Source organism: Manis javanica, chromosome 10, assembly GCF_040802235.1.
Source record: "Manis javanica isolate MJ-LG chromosome 10, MJ_LKY, whole genome shotgun sequence".
Taxonomy (NCBI): domain Eukaryota; kingdom Metazoa; phylum Chordata; class Mammalia; order Pholidota; family Manidae; genus Manis; species Manis javanica.
The window spans coordinates 44444039-44462198 of record NC_133165.1 but is presented as its reverse complement, the minus strand read 5'-3'; positions in this window follow the sequence as shown (position 1 = coordinate 44462198).

The following is an 18160-nucleotide window of genomic DNA, read 5'->3' as shown; positions in this document are numbered from 1 at the left end:
GGACGCCCTTTGTCACCTTGCGGTCTGCTTCCAGTCCGAGGATCTCTGTTCGTCTTCCCCTGTTTGTCTCCTTCTCTGTCCTTTAGCCATGGGAGCCTCCTCATCCCTCCCTGAAGGTTCACCTCTTGAATGCCTGCTTAAGCATCTGGCTACCCTCTCCCTGACGCCTGATATAAAACCAAACTTCTCCGTAAATATTGCTCCCAAGATTGGCCGACATACCCCCTAGACAATAACAACCAATGGCCCGCAGGGGGAACTCTTGATCCTAACATCACTCGTGATCTTTTTAACTACTGCCAGCGCCTGAAAAAATGGAAGGAGATTCCCTATATTGAAGCTTTCCGCCTCCTCCTCCCCCAACCCCCTCCCAAGTTCTCCTAGCCTGCAAGCCCCCGCCCCCGCAGAAGCCTTCCGTTCACTCCCTTCCCCTTCTTCTCCTACAACAGCCCTTCTCCCTTCCTCCCCCACCATCTCCTCCCCCATCTCACCTCCTCCGCCTTCGTCCCCCTGCAGATTAAGCCTGAGCCTTTCAGCCCCCCCTTTAATTAGGTCCCAGGGGCCTCCTCCGTCTTTGCCCTCATCACCTATTTCTCCCCTGTTAGGGACCGCCTTTGTCTTCTCACATGTTTGTAGAGAGAATGGGAAAGCACCTCCCCCCATGTCTGAACGCAGCATGGGAAAGCACAAGCTAAACAAAAACCAGTGCAGTCCTTAGAAGTTATCTGTCCACAAAAACATATCTTGCCAAGACTCCTCATTCTGAAAATAGGGAGACCTTGAAGATGTGTAGAAACACCGCCCCTGCTTCTAAATATGCCCTTTCCCCACTTGCGGATGTGGCAAGAATAGAGAACAAAGAACATTCTGTTTACACATTCCATAAGCAATTAACTGGAGCCCTGCTGTAGCTCAGTTAGTGGAGCATGGGACTCTTAACCTCAGAGTCATGAGTTCAAGCCCAACTAAAGCAACAGAGGCAAGCAGCTGGGCTGCTAGCTGGCGACACGTGGGTCTGATTCTATCTTTCTTTATTTTCTTTGCCCCCCTTCTGTATTTCAGGACCTGCTTGACTAGGCACGGCTAGACCACGTCACTCCCCCACAGACTGAGCCAGAACCCTTCAGTCCCCCTCAGACTCAGTCCCGAGAGCCTCCCAAAATTATCGCCCCCCTCCTGGAGGTAGCAGGATCCAAAGGCATCGTGCGCGTTCACGTCCCTTTCTCCTTAAGAGATTTAGCCCAACTGGAGAAACGCCTAAGTTCCTTTTCCACTGATCCCTTGACATACATCAGGGAGTTTCAATAGACCCTCCAGTCTTACAGCCTCACACATCATGACATTTTCATGCTCCTGGCCAATACTCTCCTCCCTGAAGAGCGTAGACGAGTCTGAGACTTTGCCCAAATGCAGGCTACCGAAACCCACAGGACTGACCCCACCTATCCCCCTGGCCCCACTGCTGTCCCCGAACAAGACCCACACTGAGATTATAACACCGCCATGAGACTCCGCTCTCGAGATATTTTTGCCTCCTGCTTAATAGCAGGTCTGAAAAAGGCAGCTTGTAAAGTAGTCAATTTTCAAAAGCTCCAAGACATAATGCAAAAGAGAGATGAAATCCCCTCCGAGTTCTTAGACAGACTCACTCAAGCCCTATTACAGTATACCAGCCTGGACCCAGAAACACCTAATGGAAGACATGTCCTTATGACATACTTCCTAGCTCAAGGCTACTCCGACATTAAAGCTAAACTCAAAAAGTTAGAACAGGGCCCCGCTACCCCACAGACTGAGATCCTAACAGTGGCTTTTAAGTCTTCCATAAGCGGGAGGAGGAGAAAGAACGCCGTAAACAAAAGGTTGATCTGGCCAATTTTAAAATGTTGGCCCAGCTGATAAAACCACAACCTGGGCGCCCCTCTACAAACAAGCCCCCACCCCCCAGGAGCTTGTTTCAAGTGTGGAAAAGAGGGACATTGGTCAAGGGCGTGCCCCTCCCCCAGATCTCCTACCACCCCATGCCCCAGATGCCACAAAAAGGGCCACTGGGGGTCTGATTGCCCAACCCCCCGAAGGGGAGGCTGGACGAACAACCCCCATCCTAAGCCTGCTGTAGTGGGGCTGGCAGAAGAAGACTGATGGGGCCCGGGGGCTTCTTGCCCGACCATTTCCATCAACAGGAGCCCAGGGTTACTTTAACAGTAGACGGTTGCCCCATCTCCTTCCTCCTAGACACAGGAGCCACCTTCTCAGTCTTGCGAGAATACCGGGGCCCTACCATGCCTGCCATTACTCCTATAGTCAGGGTAAGAGGTAAACAGATTTTCCCATTAAACCCCCCCCTTTTATGCACAATCCTAGACAGCTTTCTCCCATTCCTTCCTAGTTATGCCCCAGTGTCCCATCCCTTTACTAAGACGAGCCAACCTTTCCCTCCTCCACGTTTCCATAACTATATCCAATCCCACAGCCCCCAGTACTCCCTTTCTGATGGCCCTCATAGCTGACAACCCCCCTCTACCCAATGAAAGCTCCGGTTCTGCCCTCATACACCCTGTAAATCCCAAAGTTTGGGACATTACAAGCCCCTCCGTGGCCCTATGTCCCCCTGCCTCTATCAAATTACGTGACCCCTCTCAGTATATCTGTCAGGCCCAATACCCCCTAACCACTTCAGCCCTCATAGGCCTCCAACCCATCATTCAAGATCTCTTAAACAAAAATTACCTCAGACCCACTCACTACCCATTTAATACACCCATATTAGCTGTTAAAAAAACCAATGGATCTTTCCACCTAGTCCAAGACCTTCGCCTCATCAACATAGCCGTTGTCCCTATCCATCCCTTAGTTCCAAATCCATACAGCCTTTTATCGCAGATCCCTGCCTTGGCTTCCCACTTCTCAGTCCTAGATCTCAAAGACCCATTTTTCTATCCCTCTAAGCCCCTGCTCCCAAGATTTTTTCATCTTCACCTGGACGGACCCATACACAAGACATTCTGAACAACTCACTTGGACAGTTTTGCCACAAAGCTTCAGAGATAGTCCCCATATTTTTACACAGGTCCTAGCTCAGGACCTCAAACAGTTTCATCATGATCACTCCAAGTCCACCTTATTATAATACATGGACAATCTTCTACTCTGCAGTCTCTCGTGGGAACAGTCTCAACTTGACACTGACTCCCTACTTAACCTTCTAGCTTCCAGAAGTTACTGAGTATCCCCCGTCAAATCTCAAATCTCTTCCCCTTCTGCCACTTACCTCAGATTCCTTCTATCTCAACAAAGAAAGTCCATTACCTTAGACAGAAAATAGCTCCTCTCTAACCTGCCCATTCCCAAAACCAAGACAGAAATCCTTTCCTTTCTAAGCCTAGCTAGATATTTTAGAGCATAGATCCCTAACTTCTCCCTGCTCCCTGTTGGCAAGACCCTTATACGACCTCAGCAAGAGCCCCCCTAAAAAACCATTATCCTCCTCACCCCGACACTCCTTTATTAAGCTCCGTCAAGCCCTTGTGAAGCCACAGCTCTCCATCTTCCTGATTTGTCGAAGCCCTTCTCATTATACATTCATGAGAGGTCCAGTCAAGCTCTAGGAGTCCTAAGCCAATATTATGGCCCATCCTTTGCCCCAGTAGCTTATCTCTCCAAGCAATTAGACCCCACAGTTCAGGGATGGGCCCCCTGCCTACGAGCATTAGCCGCTAGACAGCTCTTGCAGAAAGAAGCTCATAAACTGACATTCAGGGCGCCCCTTACCATTCTGTCCCCACATCACCTAAAAGATCTCTTAACCTACAAAAGTTTACAGACTCTCCCTCCCTCCAGACTCCTAACCTTACTGTCCTCTTTCCTCCAAAATCCCGTTCACCCCCTTTGCCATCCATACCCGAATCATGACTTTTTCCTCCTTTACTGCTGTCTCACTTTTTTCCCTCATTCCTATTATCTTCCCCGCTCCCAGCCTCCTTTATATGGTGATTCAAAGTCAGAGAGACTTACACACAGCATCAAACAAAAGTTACTGCCCTCATTGCCACACCAGACTGCCCTCTGAAAAGCTGCTCTGATCCTTTATACCTCCACTTTCCTTCCCTCCACCGAAGTGTTCACTAGCAGCTACCCTTATTCTCCCTACCTCTGCTTCCTCTATGACCAAAAACAAGCCTATTGCAGGCGATAGCCAGACACCTACAAGAGATTTCCCTACTGGTCTTGTGCAATTCACTACATGAGTAACTTCCAGTACCCACAGTATTACTCCTCCAACCGTTTCATGAAATATCCCAACGGCTCATTCTCCTTATCAATCCCAGATCCCTGGGACTCTTGATGAGCTGCCAGAGTCACAGCCTCAGTTTACTATGGGGGGGGGGTCCTCGACCCCCACGGTACCCTTCATATCTCTCAAAAGTATTTTCCCTCTTATTCTCAGATCTCTCAAGTTGCATCAGGTAGGAGACATTCTGAAAAAGTCATTATCCAAACTCTTGACGGCGCCTCTTCATCTTCTTATCCCCGCCCCTCTTCTCATTTCTCCTACTCTTCATTACAGCTCATTCAAGACACCACCATCTTTCTCAACCACACCCTTAACACAGCGAATTGTTTCTTGTGCGCATCACTACAGCGCCCACTGCTGGCCGCCGTGCCCCTTAATATTTCCAACTACTCCTTCCATGCAGAAAGACAACCCCTCTGCCCTCTGGCAGGCATACCCCTATGGGAACCAGAATACGCAGATCTCACCATCCACCACTGTGTAGGCCCAACTCCACCCCCCTCCAGCGCACTTCACTGCCTCTCTATCTACACCCCTACCTCCGGCTCTAAGAGTTTTTACGCAACCGACACACTTCATTTAGTGTAATGGCAGTTTTTTCAACTCACTGCCTCTCAACTCCGATACACCCTGCATTCTCGTCACCCTAATCGCACAGTTAACACTTTACAGCATGGCAGAATATCTTGAGCTCCAACCTCCCTTGCCCTCACACACAAAAAGAGCTGCTTTCCTTCCCATCATGGTCAGTAGCTCTTTGATCACCTCAGCCATTGGGGCAGGGTTTTCGGGAGAAGCCTTGGGTCACTCTCTATGGGTAGTTAGAGATCTCAACGCCAAACTTGAGGAAGCCCTAACATCCACTGCTGATTCTCTAGCCTCTCTCCAAAGACAGGTCACTTCGCTAGCTAAAGTCACCCTTCAAAGCAGGCGGGCCCTAGAACTGCTTACAGCCGAGAAGGGCGGCACCTGCGTCTTTCTCCAAGAAGAGTGCTGCTATTACATCAACGAATCTGGCATTGTAGAAACTGACATTACCAAACTCACTGACCTTGCCTCTAGCCTCCACTCTGCTTCCAATTCCAACCCATTCTCTTCAGTACTAACAAATCCCCTCCTCACCTGGCTCTGGCCCATTGCAGGCCCCATAATAATCATTCTTCTCGCCTGTCTCTTCTTACTCTGTATAATAAAGTTCATCAAATCCCAAGTCAGAAAAATCTCTAATCAAGCTTTCAACCAGCTTTTACTCAGGAACTACCAGCTTCTGGCCACAGAAGATCCCTCACCCTCACGTGACCTCCTCACCACACGCTGAGATGGACCCCTCTCTCCACTGGAAACTGTTCCTGGAAACAATGGCTGCAGACGCCTGGCTCCTGACACCCATATCCTCTTAGCACCATTGGAATCAACAGGTCCTCAACCTATGGTTACAGGGAACCTTCATTGATTTCCAAACCTGAAGAAGTCCACATCTACTCGTCCTTACTGTGGGGAGTCCTATCAACCCTTTCCTCCCAATCCTCAAGCCCTCACTCCCTTCTCCACCCCTGTTCAGCAGGAAGCAGCCAGAGAGAAAGCAACGTCCACAAACCCACAGAGGAGAAAAGGGGGAATGAAGGGTCCCCACCAGTAAGATGGCAAACTTCTGGCTTCTCTTCGGGGTTCTCAGTTCCTGCCGGCGCCACCTGAAGCCCAATCACCTCTCGTCCCCGTCCCAATCCCAGCACCTAGCCAACAGCCACCAGCCCCGTAGAAGTGACACCTCAATGAATTCATGCCCCTTCCTATATAACCCAGCAACTTTCCCTAATAAAGCGGAACTCTCCGGTGAATTGCTGCTATGTGTCGCTCCTTTCCTGTCAATTCCCAGTAGGATGTTTAAACATTTTAACAGTAAGGTATTAACAAGGGGCCATGTGGTGGAAGCTGCTCAGGCTGAGTGGGGGTGGGGGAATTGATAAGGGCCTGGCATACCTGTTTGAGTTTTTTTAAAACCTACCAATAAGATTAAGAGAAATGTAAAGATATAACTGGCTTAGGCGAGTCCGGGGAAGAATATGAGCCCTGTAGTACTTAGCCAATAAGGAACTAGGGGAGGGACTTGGCGCACTAGCAGATAAATTACTGGTGCCAAACTCCCCAGGTGTTCCTGCCCACCAGACACCCGATCTTGCAAGATCATCATTAAAGTCTCGCTCTGCTGTTTTCTTGAACTCCGTGTCCACTTATTGAATATGGACCAGTGAGTGTGTTTCTCACAATTTGGGAGCTCGTCTGGGATCCTCTTGCCTGTGTGAGGTGGGGGCCCAAGCAGAGTGGCAAGATGCATCCTGCCTGGCTTTGGGCAGCTCACTCTGTCTGGGCATCTCACCTTCACACAGAAGCTGAAGGGAGACCTGAGACTGTTGTGTGGAGACAGTGTGACTGACGCAGGGGAGAAAAGACAGGCACCGTGGCAACCAGGTAACTCATGCATGAGCCAAGGTAGGAAAATTGGGCTGTAAGTACTGCCTTGGTGGTTGGGCATTTTTCAGGGTCTAGTGTGTGTGGCTGAGACGTGTAATCTCGGGGTGTGTGCAAGAAACTTCCATTATGGGGGGACCTCGGACACAGGGACCTCGGACACAGGGACCTCTTGAAGGATGGGAAATACAAATTCTAGGACTAGGGAAGCAGAGAAAGGGAACCAGATGAGCTCCCTTGGAATTCCCCCAGATAGCCTGCTGGGGTGAAGGTTACGGTACTGGGGGGACACCTCCTGTACCAGGTTAAGGACAAACAGAAGATAATCAAATTTTGCTGTTGTGTCTGGATTAAAGTTAGATCAGATGAGAACTGGCTTTGCCAGGTGTAAGTTATTTTTTTGATAGTAATAAAGCCTCCAGTTCACCTGAGGAATCTGTTGGTTACCAAGGGCGCTTCCCCTATTTCCCCTCAATATCAGAGAAAGGAAAGTGAAGGAAGAGGAACTACAAGAGACTTCACAGGACAAGCCCTGATATTGTGTGTTTTCCTTGGTCCCTGTCCCCGCCGCAGCCGCAATGGAGAGTTGAGGGGCAGGGACACAGCAGTGAGGCAGATTGAGAGTTTTGGTTAGAGTTACTCTGGGAGACAGAAAGTGCAGGCCACCTCAGGAGGGAGGGGCACCCCGGGAGGTTGGAGAAAGTTTTAAGTTAAAAGGTTGTGCACTTCGTGGATGCCAGCGGCCTCAGAGAGAGGAGTGCCCCAGGGGTTGGGGGTTTCCCTTTTTAAAGATTCTTTAGGAGTGTGGCCAGCACCTGGAGGTGTAGACTTGTTAGGTGGTCTCAAGTATCTTTGATGAGACATTATATTTCTTATCAGTCCTCTGGGTAATTCTGCAAAATTAGCGTAACAAAAAATTTACTGCTTTAGTCCCCTCCCAGGTTAGCAGCTTACTGGTTTGGGAGCATATCAGGACTGGCTGCCCTTTTTCCAAGGGGGCAGAGTTATTGTCTGTTTGCTAATGAGTAAGTTGAGAGTCTTGCTTCTTGACCTCCTGGGTATTAAAATTCAATATTTGGAATGAAATCCTTCCTGCTTTTTGCTATGTTGTTTACAGCTGCACCTGCATGCTGAATTGATTGCCTTGGTTATAGACTATTTGATTGGGGTCAGAGAGAAAAGAAAAAATAGCATATAGGTAAAGTTAGAAAAGAAGAAGCTGGTCCTGTATGATTAACGTAATAAAGACAGGTTATGCTGAGGTACCCTCCTTTATCTGAGGAATATTCAAACATTCCAGGCCAAGTTGCTCCTATTTGAGCTTTAATTAATTAACTCTGGGTTTTTTAGTGGACTTTCCTGGCCTTTTTCTCTTTCCACCCCACTCATATCTATTTAACATCGGGACCCACTTTCTTGTCCCCCTCCCTGTGGGTAAAATTGTAATATTTCCAGAATATCTCACCTGGCTTTAGTACGTCTGCATATCAACAGGCATTCAGAGGTGGAAAGAAGTATGGCTTTAGTTCATTTGCATCTTTCCTCAGGGGTGGAGAGAAGTTTATCTCCATATTAATGGGTAATTACCTGGGCAACAGAGGGCTATTCCATATCTGAGAGGTGAGGGGAAGAGCCAGTTTTTGGCTGATGCTAGAGCCTGAAAGAGAAATGGCCTCAGACTGCAGCTTGTGAGCAATGAATAGATTTTAAACTTTATTTCTCCCTTTGACTGATTTCAGTTTTTAGAGGTATTTTGCCCCAGGATTTCCTCTCCCTGGACTTAATGTAAGAAGGACTTTGTTAGGGTCCAGGAACTCAGGGTTTTCCCAAGAGAACAAAGCACACAGGCATGGAGATGTAAGTACAGGCAAAGTCTTTATTCAGCCAGCAAGCTGGGGTCGACAGCACCTCCCCTGACACGCAGGCCGAGTCCGAGCTGCCAACCCCCAGGCAACTTTAGGTATTGCTTATATAGGATTTTCACAGCCGTTACACCGAAGCCCGCGCATTTCTACAACCAATAATTTTAGAACATATTCTATATTGTAACCTTTTAGGGAACACTCCAGTTGCCTGACCGCTTCAATTGTTATCTCTTGCTTACCCAAGCATGTCTATGTGACTTATCACAGATCACGCCCCCAGGCTGTTGCCCACTTCTAGTTATCTAACTTAAAGCAGGCGCATTTCTAAGCTTAGCCTCGGGTTGTTTATTTAAAACTGGGTGGCCCATGCTTTAGGCAGTTAGGTTAAATGTTATTAGACCTTTTTCCTGACTCTTGATGCCCTCTGCCCTCCTTTACAGACTTAAAGTTTCCCCTTGCCTTCTGGGGAGTCCACCAGGAATCCCAAGATGTTTTCATTTGAAAGAGGTCCCACTAGGACAAGGGGAAATTTGTTAATGCTCCCCTCATGGGGACTGAGGTGAGAAATTGTAAGCATTGTTAGAGGATCTCCTTGGCCTAGTGAACCAACTAGATCAATTCCTGGGACCTAATATATATACTTAGGTTGAACACATGTCCATCATGAATATCCTATTCCCTGGTAGTGTGAGGGGGGTGATCAGGAGAGCTGCTGTGTCCATTTGGGAACAAAAACACCCACTGGGCCAGGGTGTCCAGGCAGTGGAACAAAAGTTCCCAAATGTAGATCCTAGATGGGATAATAATAATCCTGGAGATAGAACTAAAATGCAGGATCTTCGAGGGCTAATTATAAAGGGAATTGGAGAATCAGCCCCAAGATCTCAAAATGTTTCTAAGGTGTTTGAAGTCCAACAGAAAAGAAAGAGACCCCAACTCCATTTTCACAGAGACTCAGGGACCAGATGAGAAAGTATTCAGGACTTCGCCCAGAAGCTCAGGTAGGACAAGATCTTTAAAAGTCAATTATGTAACCAAAAGTTGGCCAGACATATCTAAGAAATTACATAATTTAGATGGATGGAATGAGAAACCTATAGAGGAATTACTGAGAGAAGCACAAAAAGTGTTTGTTAGAAGAGAGGCTAGAAGCTTATATTTCAAATTGCCAGAGGAAGAGCAAGATCCTCTCCAGTGGACCCAGGGGAACTGCAAATTCTAGAGGAATTTAAAGCAATCTTTAGACACCGCCCCAGTCCTGGCACCCCCATCATTAGAGAAGCCATTTCACTGGTTTGTTACTGTTGAACAAGGTTCCCTGTAGTGGTTTGGACCCAAGCCTGGGGAGGAAAGAAACAACCAGTGGCCTTTATATCTAAACTATTGGACCCTGTCTCTTGAGGATGGACTGAATGTGTTCAGGCCATTGCAGCAATGGCCTTACTGGTTGAAGAGAGCAGGAAGTTAACTTGGAGGAACCCTCACAGTCGTATTCCTCATCAGGTTCAGGTCATGCTTACTTAATCAGTGGGCTGGGCACTGGCTAATAGATTCTCAAATTTTAAAATATGAAGCAAGTTTACTTGAAAAAGATGACCTGGTCTTAACCACAAACACCTGTCTCAATCCAACCAGCTGCTTATGTGCAGAGGAAGCTGAAGGCCAATCAGAATTGATCCAAAGTTACATAGACCTCATAGAATGTCAGACTTGGAGTAGTCCATACCTTTGGAAAAATTTGGACAGAAAGAGGCCTCATAAACAGTAAAGGAAAGGAATTCATTCATGGGGAATTAATTAAGGAGGTTCTGGAGAATCTTGTACTTCCAGCTGAGATTTCTATAATGCATGTGAATGGTCACCAGAAAGGAAGTTCTTATGAAGCAATGGGTAATAGGATTGCTGACGTAGCTGCTAAAGATGAAATCTGAAGATGAAATTAGATTTTTGAACCTCACTCCAAATATCCCTAAAATTTCATAGATCCCTAAGTTTTCTGAGAAGGAGATTAAGAAGCTACAGGAGGTGGGGGCATCTCGAGATGAGAAAGGGGGGTAGACTTTACCAGATGGGAGAGAAATGATCAGCCAGCCTATTATGAGAGAGCTGATGAACATGTTACATAGAGGGAGCCATTGGGGTCCTTGGGCGATGTGTGATGCTTATCTAAAGGTTTATGGGTGTATTAGCATTTAAACTGTTGCTAAACAGGTTTGTAGGAGCTGCATAATGTGCCAAAGAATTACCAAGAAGTGTATGTGAAAGCCAGTATCTGGAGGGAGACTTCCAGGAATAAGACCTCCAAATTCCAAAGTATTCACATTGACTTTACTGAAATGCTGAAAGTGGGAAAGCGTAAATATTTAGTAGTGATTGTTGGCCATCTCACAGGATGGGTGGAGGCCTACCCATTAACAACTGCAATGGCAGGATCAGTGATAAAGGTACTTTTAGAGCAAGTTATTCCTAGGTTTGGGTTAATAGAAAATGTTGATTCAGATCACTGGAATCATTTTACTTCAAAAGTACTACAGGGAATAATGATTATTATGTGAGCTACCATATCTGGATATCTGGGAAGGGCAACAAAGTTGCCCACTATGGAAACAAAAGATCAATTTTTAAGGGAATGTGTGCTGGCCATGTCTTCTAACTTATCTTCCCTCAAGCTGAAAGGACTCCTCACCCAGACTCCCCCACTTGAGTTCTTCACTCACTGCTTCCAGCCTAGAGACCTGGTGTTAGTAAAATCCTGGAAAGAAGATGGACTCCAGCCCAGCTGGGAAGGCCCCGCCCAAGTGCTCCTGATCATGGAGACCGCAGTGAGGATGCCTGAAAAGGGTTGGACTCATTACACCAGAGTAAAGAAACTGACTGGGGAATCTGGGGGCAAAACAGAATTGGCAGGTGTTCCAGGTGGCTAACCAACCCTTAAGGCTGAAACGAAAAAGAACCTAAAATGTTAACTTTTATCCTTCTAACTGTACTTCATGGGAAAGTCACAGGGAGCCCTAGAATGGGAAGGAACTCCTGGTTATCCTGTCAAACTGATAATCAATATTACTAAAACATCAAGCTTCCAAACCATTAGGTTTGATGCTTGTCAGGTTCTCTCTTGTGGTGACCTAAATAACCAAAGACAGCTTTCTGGAGATAATAAGTATCTTTGTCCTGAATGGACAAATCTTAATAGAATAAAAAAGCAAGTAGGCCCCCATGTTCAAGGTAGAGCAGTGTTTGGTGGACTACCCAGTTTCAAGGGTGGATAGCCCCTCATGCAGCAGAAAAATCTTTAAAAAGAAAGCTCCACTTAGCTAAAGGAATTCCTACTGGTAATTGCCAGGACAGACAGTATAAACCCCTTTTATTAACTGTACATAAACCTCAAGACTTAGACTCAGACCCTGTAATTCCCTCACGTTTACAGACTCAGTGCAGCTGTCATTAGAGTAGATCCTGTGGGAAGGTTTGGTCTTAATTTAATTGAAGGCAAGACTTCACCCATAGCAGCCACCCCCAATCCTGAGGGAAATAACAAGCCAGAGCTCACCCATAATGACCCTAGACTAGTTACTGTAACAGAGATAAAAGATCTAAAACAGACTCTTGAAATAGAGATAGGTTATGGAGACACCAATGCCTGAGTAGAGTGGGTTAAATTTTCAGTACTCACTTTGAATAAAAGCGATTGTACACATGTGCTGATGGACAGCCACAGGTGCAGGTGGTCCCGTTTCCTCTCTGCTGGGACACAGACCCCACTGGGATGAAGTACATGTTGGCCCTGTACCAGGACAAGGACGCTTGGGGAAATGAGACTTGCAAGGGCTTATCTTTACTCAAGCAGATTGCACTAAAGAAGTCAGACCCGTGGGCAATCCCCTCTTTTTCCATAGAGAAGATGAATCACTCCTCATGCCTCTCTAGGCAAGGGGAAGGTTTCACAACTCCTGTGGGGAACATACTGACTTGTACCCATGTTCTAAAAGTCTCTAAAGAGGGCAACTTCTCGAAATTACGCATCCCCTGAGTGGATGTTTGGTGGTACTATGCAAAGGGGCACCTGTGCTACTCATTGCCACCCACCTGGACTAGGACTTGTGCTTTAGCCTAATTGGCCATTCCATTTACCCTGCAATTTCTCTCCATACCCAATGAAAGAAATTTTCATAGAAGTTGCAGATCATTACAAGGCACCACTTTAGCTAATGAATTAGCTGAAAACTCTGGAATCAGTGATGCTTTTACAGACTGGTTGGAAAGATGGTTTAGAAAGTAGAAAGGTATGGTTGCCTCTGTTTTTTTTTGTCATTAATCTACAATTACATGAAGAACATTGTGTTTACTAGGGTTCCCCCTTCACCAAGTCCCCACCACAAACCCCATTACAGTACTGTCCATCAGTGTAGTAAGATGTTGTAGAATCACTACTTGTCTTCTCTGTTGCCCAGCCCTCCCTATGCCACACCCACATTATACATGCTAATCGTAATACCTCCTTTCCTTTCCCCCACCCTTATCCCTCCTTTCCCTTCCATTCTCTGCAGTCCCTTTCCCTTTGGTATCTGTTAGTTCTTAGGTTCTGTGATTCTGCTGCTGTTTTGTTCCTTCAGTCTTTCTTTGTTCCTATACTCCATATATGAGTGAAATCATTTTGTGTTTGTCTTTCTCCACCTTGCTTAATTATACCCTCTAGCTCTACCCATGTTGTTGCAAATGGTAGGAATTGTTTTCTTATGGCTGAATAATATTTCATTGTGTATATGTATCACATCTTCTTTATCCATTCATCTACTGATGGACACTTAGGTTGCTTCCATTTCTTGGCTATTGTAAATAGTGGCTTTTGGATGTAGAGTTCTATAGATGTCTATTAGGTCCATCTGCTCTAGTGCGTTGTTCAGTGCCGCTGTGTCCTTACTTATTTTCTGTCCGGTGGATCTATCCTTTGGAGTGAGTGGCGTGTTGAAGTCTCCTAAAATGAATGTATTGCATTCTCTTTCCTCCTTTAGTTCTGTTAGTATTTGTTTCACATATGTTGGTGCTCCTGTGTTGGGTGCATATATATTTATAATAGTTATATCCTCTTGTTGGACTGAGCCCTTTATTATTATGTAATGTCCTTCTTTATCTTGTGTTACTTTCTTTGTTTTGAGGTTTATTTTGTCTGATACTACTGCAACACCTGCTTTTTCCTCCCTGTTGTTTGCATGAAACATCTTTTTCCATCCCTTGGCTTTTAGTCTATGTATGTCTTTGGGTTTGAGGTGAGTCTCTTGTAAGCTGCATAGAGATGGATCTTGCTTTTTTCATTCATTCTGTTACTCTGTGTCTTTTGATTGGTGCATTCAGTCCGTTTACATTTAGGGTGATTACTGAAAGATATGTACATATTGCCATTGTAGGCTTTAGATTTGTCATTACTAAAGGTTCAAGGTTATATTTTTTAGTATCTTACTAACTGAACTCTCTTATTGAGCTATTTTAAACACTGTCTGGTGATTCTTTATTTTTCTCCCTTATTCCTCCTCCTCCGCTCTTTATATGTTGGTTGTTTTATTCTGTGCTCTTTTGTGTTTCCTTTAACTGCTTTTGTGGGTAGTTGATTTTATTTTTTGACTTTAGTTAGTATTTGGTTGGTCTCCTTTCTTTGTTGTGATTTTATTTTCTCTGGTGACATCTGTTTAGCCTTAGGAGTGTTCCCATCTAGAGCAGTCCCTCTCAAATACCCTGTAGAGATGGTCTGTGGGAGGCAAATTACCTCAACTTTTGCTTGTCTGGGAATTGTTTAATCCCTCCTTCATATTTAAATGATAATCGTGTTGGTTACAGTATTCTTGGTTCAAGGCCCTTCTGTTTCATTGCATTAAATACATTATGCCATTCTCTTCTGCCCTGTAAGGTTTCTGTTGAGAAGTCTGTTGATAGCCTGATGGGTTTTCCTTTGTAGGTGACTTTTTTCCCCTCTGTAGCTGCCTTTAAAACTCTGTCCTTGTCCTTGATCTTTGTCATTTTAATTATTATATGTCTTGTTGTTGTCCTCCTTGGGTCCCTTCTGTTGGGGGTTTTGTGTTCTTCATTGGTCTGATTGATTATTTCCTTCCCCAGTTTGGGGAAGTTTTCAGCAATTATTTCTTCAAACACACTTTCTATCCCTTTTTCTCTCTCTTCTTCTTCTGGTACCCCTATAATGTGGATATTGTTCCCTTTGGATTGGTCACACAGTTCTCTTAATATTGTTTCATTCCTGGAGATCATTTTGTCTCTCTCTGTGTCAGCTTCTATGCGTTACTGTTCTCTGGTTTCTATTCCATCAATGGCCTCTTGCATCTTATCCATTCTGCTTATAAATCCTTCCAGAGATTGTTTCATTTCTGTAATCTCCTTCCAGACATCATCCCTTAGCTCTTGCATATTTCTCTGCAGCTCCATCAGCATGGTTATGAGCTTTATTTTTAATTCTTTTTCAGGGAGATTGGTTAGGTCTATCTCCTTCTCAGGGTTTGCCTCTGTGATCTTGGTCTGTATCAAATTCTTCTGCCTTTTCATGGTGATAGAGGTATTTGTTGGGAGCTAGTGGTGTGTTGGGTAAGAGAAAGTCCCTTCTTGCTGGTTTGTGGCCTTCCTCTCCTCGGAGAACAGCGACCCCTAGCAGCTTGTGCTGGCTAGCTTTGGCAGACAGGGTTTCTAATTCTTGCCTGGCTGTTGTGGAGCTCCGCGGTTGCTGTGGGCATGGCCAGCCTCAGGCTGCTTCTCTAATATGGTGGAGCCGCATCATAGGGGGAATGGGCAGGGGGCTGTTTATTGCCTTGAAGGGCCTCCAAGCTGTGCTGCCTCCTAGGGGGTTAGGGCACCCGGAGTTCCCTGGGATTCCCAGCTGCTGGGGTAAGTGTCCCAGGATGCTTCCATCCAGTTGTGGTATCCCTGTCCCTTTAAGACTTTTAAAAAGAACTTGCTTTTCTTTGTCCTGGGTGAGCTGGCTGCAGGGACCCGCTCACAGGTCTTACTCTCCTGTTTCCCTAGTTTCCAGCACCCCATGCATGCACTGTGTGTCTGTGATCTGGTGCAGATGCCTAGGGCTGGGTGTTTAGCAATCCTGGGCTCCCTCCCTTCACGTTCTGACTCCTGTCCTCCTGCTGGGAGCTGGGGTGAGGGGCACTCGGGTCCCAGCAGGCTGCAGCTTGTATCTTACCCCCTTCATGAGGTGCTGGGTTCTCGCAGGTGTAGATGTAGCCTGGCTGTTTTCCTGTGTCTTCTGGTGTCTCTTTTAGGAACAGTTGTATTTGTTGTATTTTCAAAAATATGTATGGTTTTGGGAGGAGATTGCTGCTGTTCTACTCACACCACCATCTTGGTTCTCCCTCCTGGTTGCCTCTGTTTTAACATCCCTTGTTATAATTGCAGGACTTTTAACTGCTGTAGGATGCTGTATCATCCCTTGTGTGAGAGGCTTGATGCAAAGGTTACAAAGGCAGCCATACACAAACAAATACCTATGACCTACACCAAAAATAATCTTAATATTATTAGAAGAAAAATTGAACTACAAGGAAGAGAGTAAAATGCTATTAGAGAAATTTGAGAAAGGACCAAGTGTAAATTAAAATACATTCCTGGGAATAAAATCAGAAATTCTTAAATAAAAAGGGGGGAACTGTTAGGAAAGAGTATAAAACATAAATGTGATTTATTCCCACTAGGATGTTTAAACATTTTAACAGTAAGGTATTTATAAAGGGCCACGTAGTTGAAGCTGCTCGGGCTGAGAGTGGGGGTGGGGGAATTGATAAGTGCCTGGCAATACCTGTTTGAGTTTTTTTAAAACCTACCAATAAGATTAAGACAAATGTAAAGGAAAGATATAACTGGCTTAGGCGATGTCCGGGGAAGAATGTGAACCCTGTAGTACTCAGCCAATGAGGAACCAGGGGAGGGACTTACGCACTAGGAAATAAATTATTGGCGCCAAACTCCCCAGGTGTGTCTGCCCACCAGACACCCAATCTTGCAAGACCGTCATTAAAGCCTAGCTCTGTTGTTCTCTTGATCTCCGTGTCCACTTATTGAATATGGACCAGTGAGTGTGTTTCTCACAAGGGCACCCAGCTAGGTATGGCCCACCTTCTCTGCTTGCCCACCCTGTGGGTATGGGCTGCGCATGCTGGCACCCCCATCCCTGACCCCGAGCGTGCTCCTGCCCACCCCCCTGAATAACCCTGCCAGGGAATGCTTCCTGCAGGGAGCACCAAGCCCAGGGCAGGATGACCATGACCCCTAGGGGCAGGAGGCAATGGGGTGGAGCTGTGCTGGAAAGCCTTGGAGATCTAGGGGGGCCAGGTTGAAGAGGAGAGCTGGGTCTCAAGGCTGGGATTAGGGTGAGGCCTTTGGCACAGAATTTAAGGGGTACCCAAAAACTTAGTAATCAAGATATACATTTTAACACAACATATCAAAAATGATAATTAATATGAAAAATCCATGGTAAACAAAACACCACAAGTTTAAACAAAGAAAGGATATGAGTCTATACTTTTACAGCCCTATCTCACTTGCTTCATCCTAATCATGGCCCTGGTTCCAAATAAAACTTATTTACAAAAACAGGTGGCTGGCACAGGCTCTCTGCTGACTTAAAAATATGCATTCAAATATTATTTATCTTGATTGCCAATACCTTCATGCCCACTTAAATTTCACAGTAGAAGCTAGTGACTCACTCATCCTAATACTGCCTCTGCCAAGTCCCCTCAGCTTTGGGAGGCACATATCTGCCCAGGCACCTGAAAGTGGATACATCTGGAAAAGACCTTTATTATGGTCTGAGTTCTGCTACCAGTTGCCTGAGTGACCTTGGGCCACTCACGGCTGCCCATTGGCCTCAGTTAACCCTTGTAAAATTTGGAACAGTCCAACTGCATGATTGAGGAGAGTCCTGGTAGTTCTGAAAAGCAGTAATTCTTACAGAGTTAAACAAAAGTGAAGACTCAGAAGTTTCAGTAGAAACTCATGTACCTTTATATGAGTACCAAATGGTCCTAGAAGCACTGTTCTTAGAGCCAAGAACTGAAAACAATCTGTTCATCAACAGTTAACAGATACCTATGTAAATTAATGGTATTTAAAACATGGGAATACTATACAACAACAAAAATGAACAGCTACAACTATGTGCAACTACAGGGATAAGCCTTGGAAATACATAGGATAAAAGAAAGGACAGAATACATACAGTCCAATTCCATTTCACTAAGATTCAAAATTAGGTAAAATCACATATTTAGAAATCCGTATATGAATGAGAAACTGAAGACAAACAAGAAATTATCACAAATATCAGCATAGTGCTTATAGCCTTAGAAGAGAGGAAAAGGTTGTGAGGAGGGTGCTCTGGGGTACAACACTTCTTGCTCAGGTAGTGACTAAAAGGATATTGCCTTTCAATTATTAAAATGTACACATAAGATTTTATGCACTCTTCTGTATGCAGAACATTTTTTAAATGGTGGAAAAGATAGGAAAGTATCTATAACAG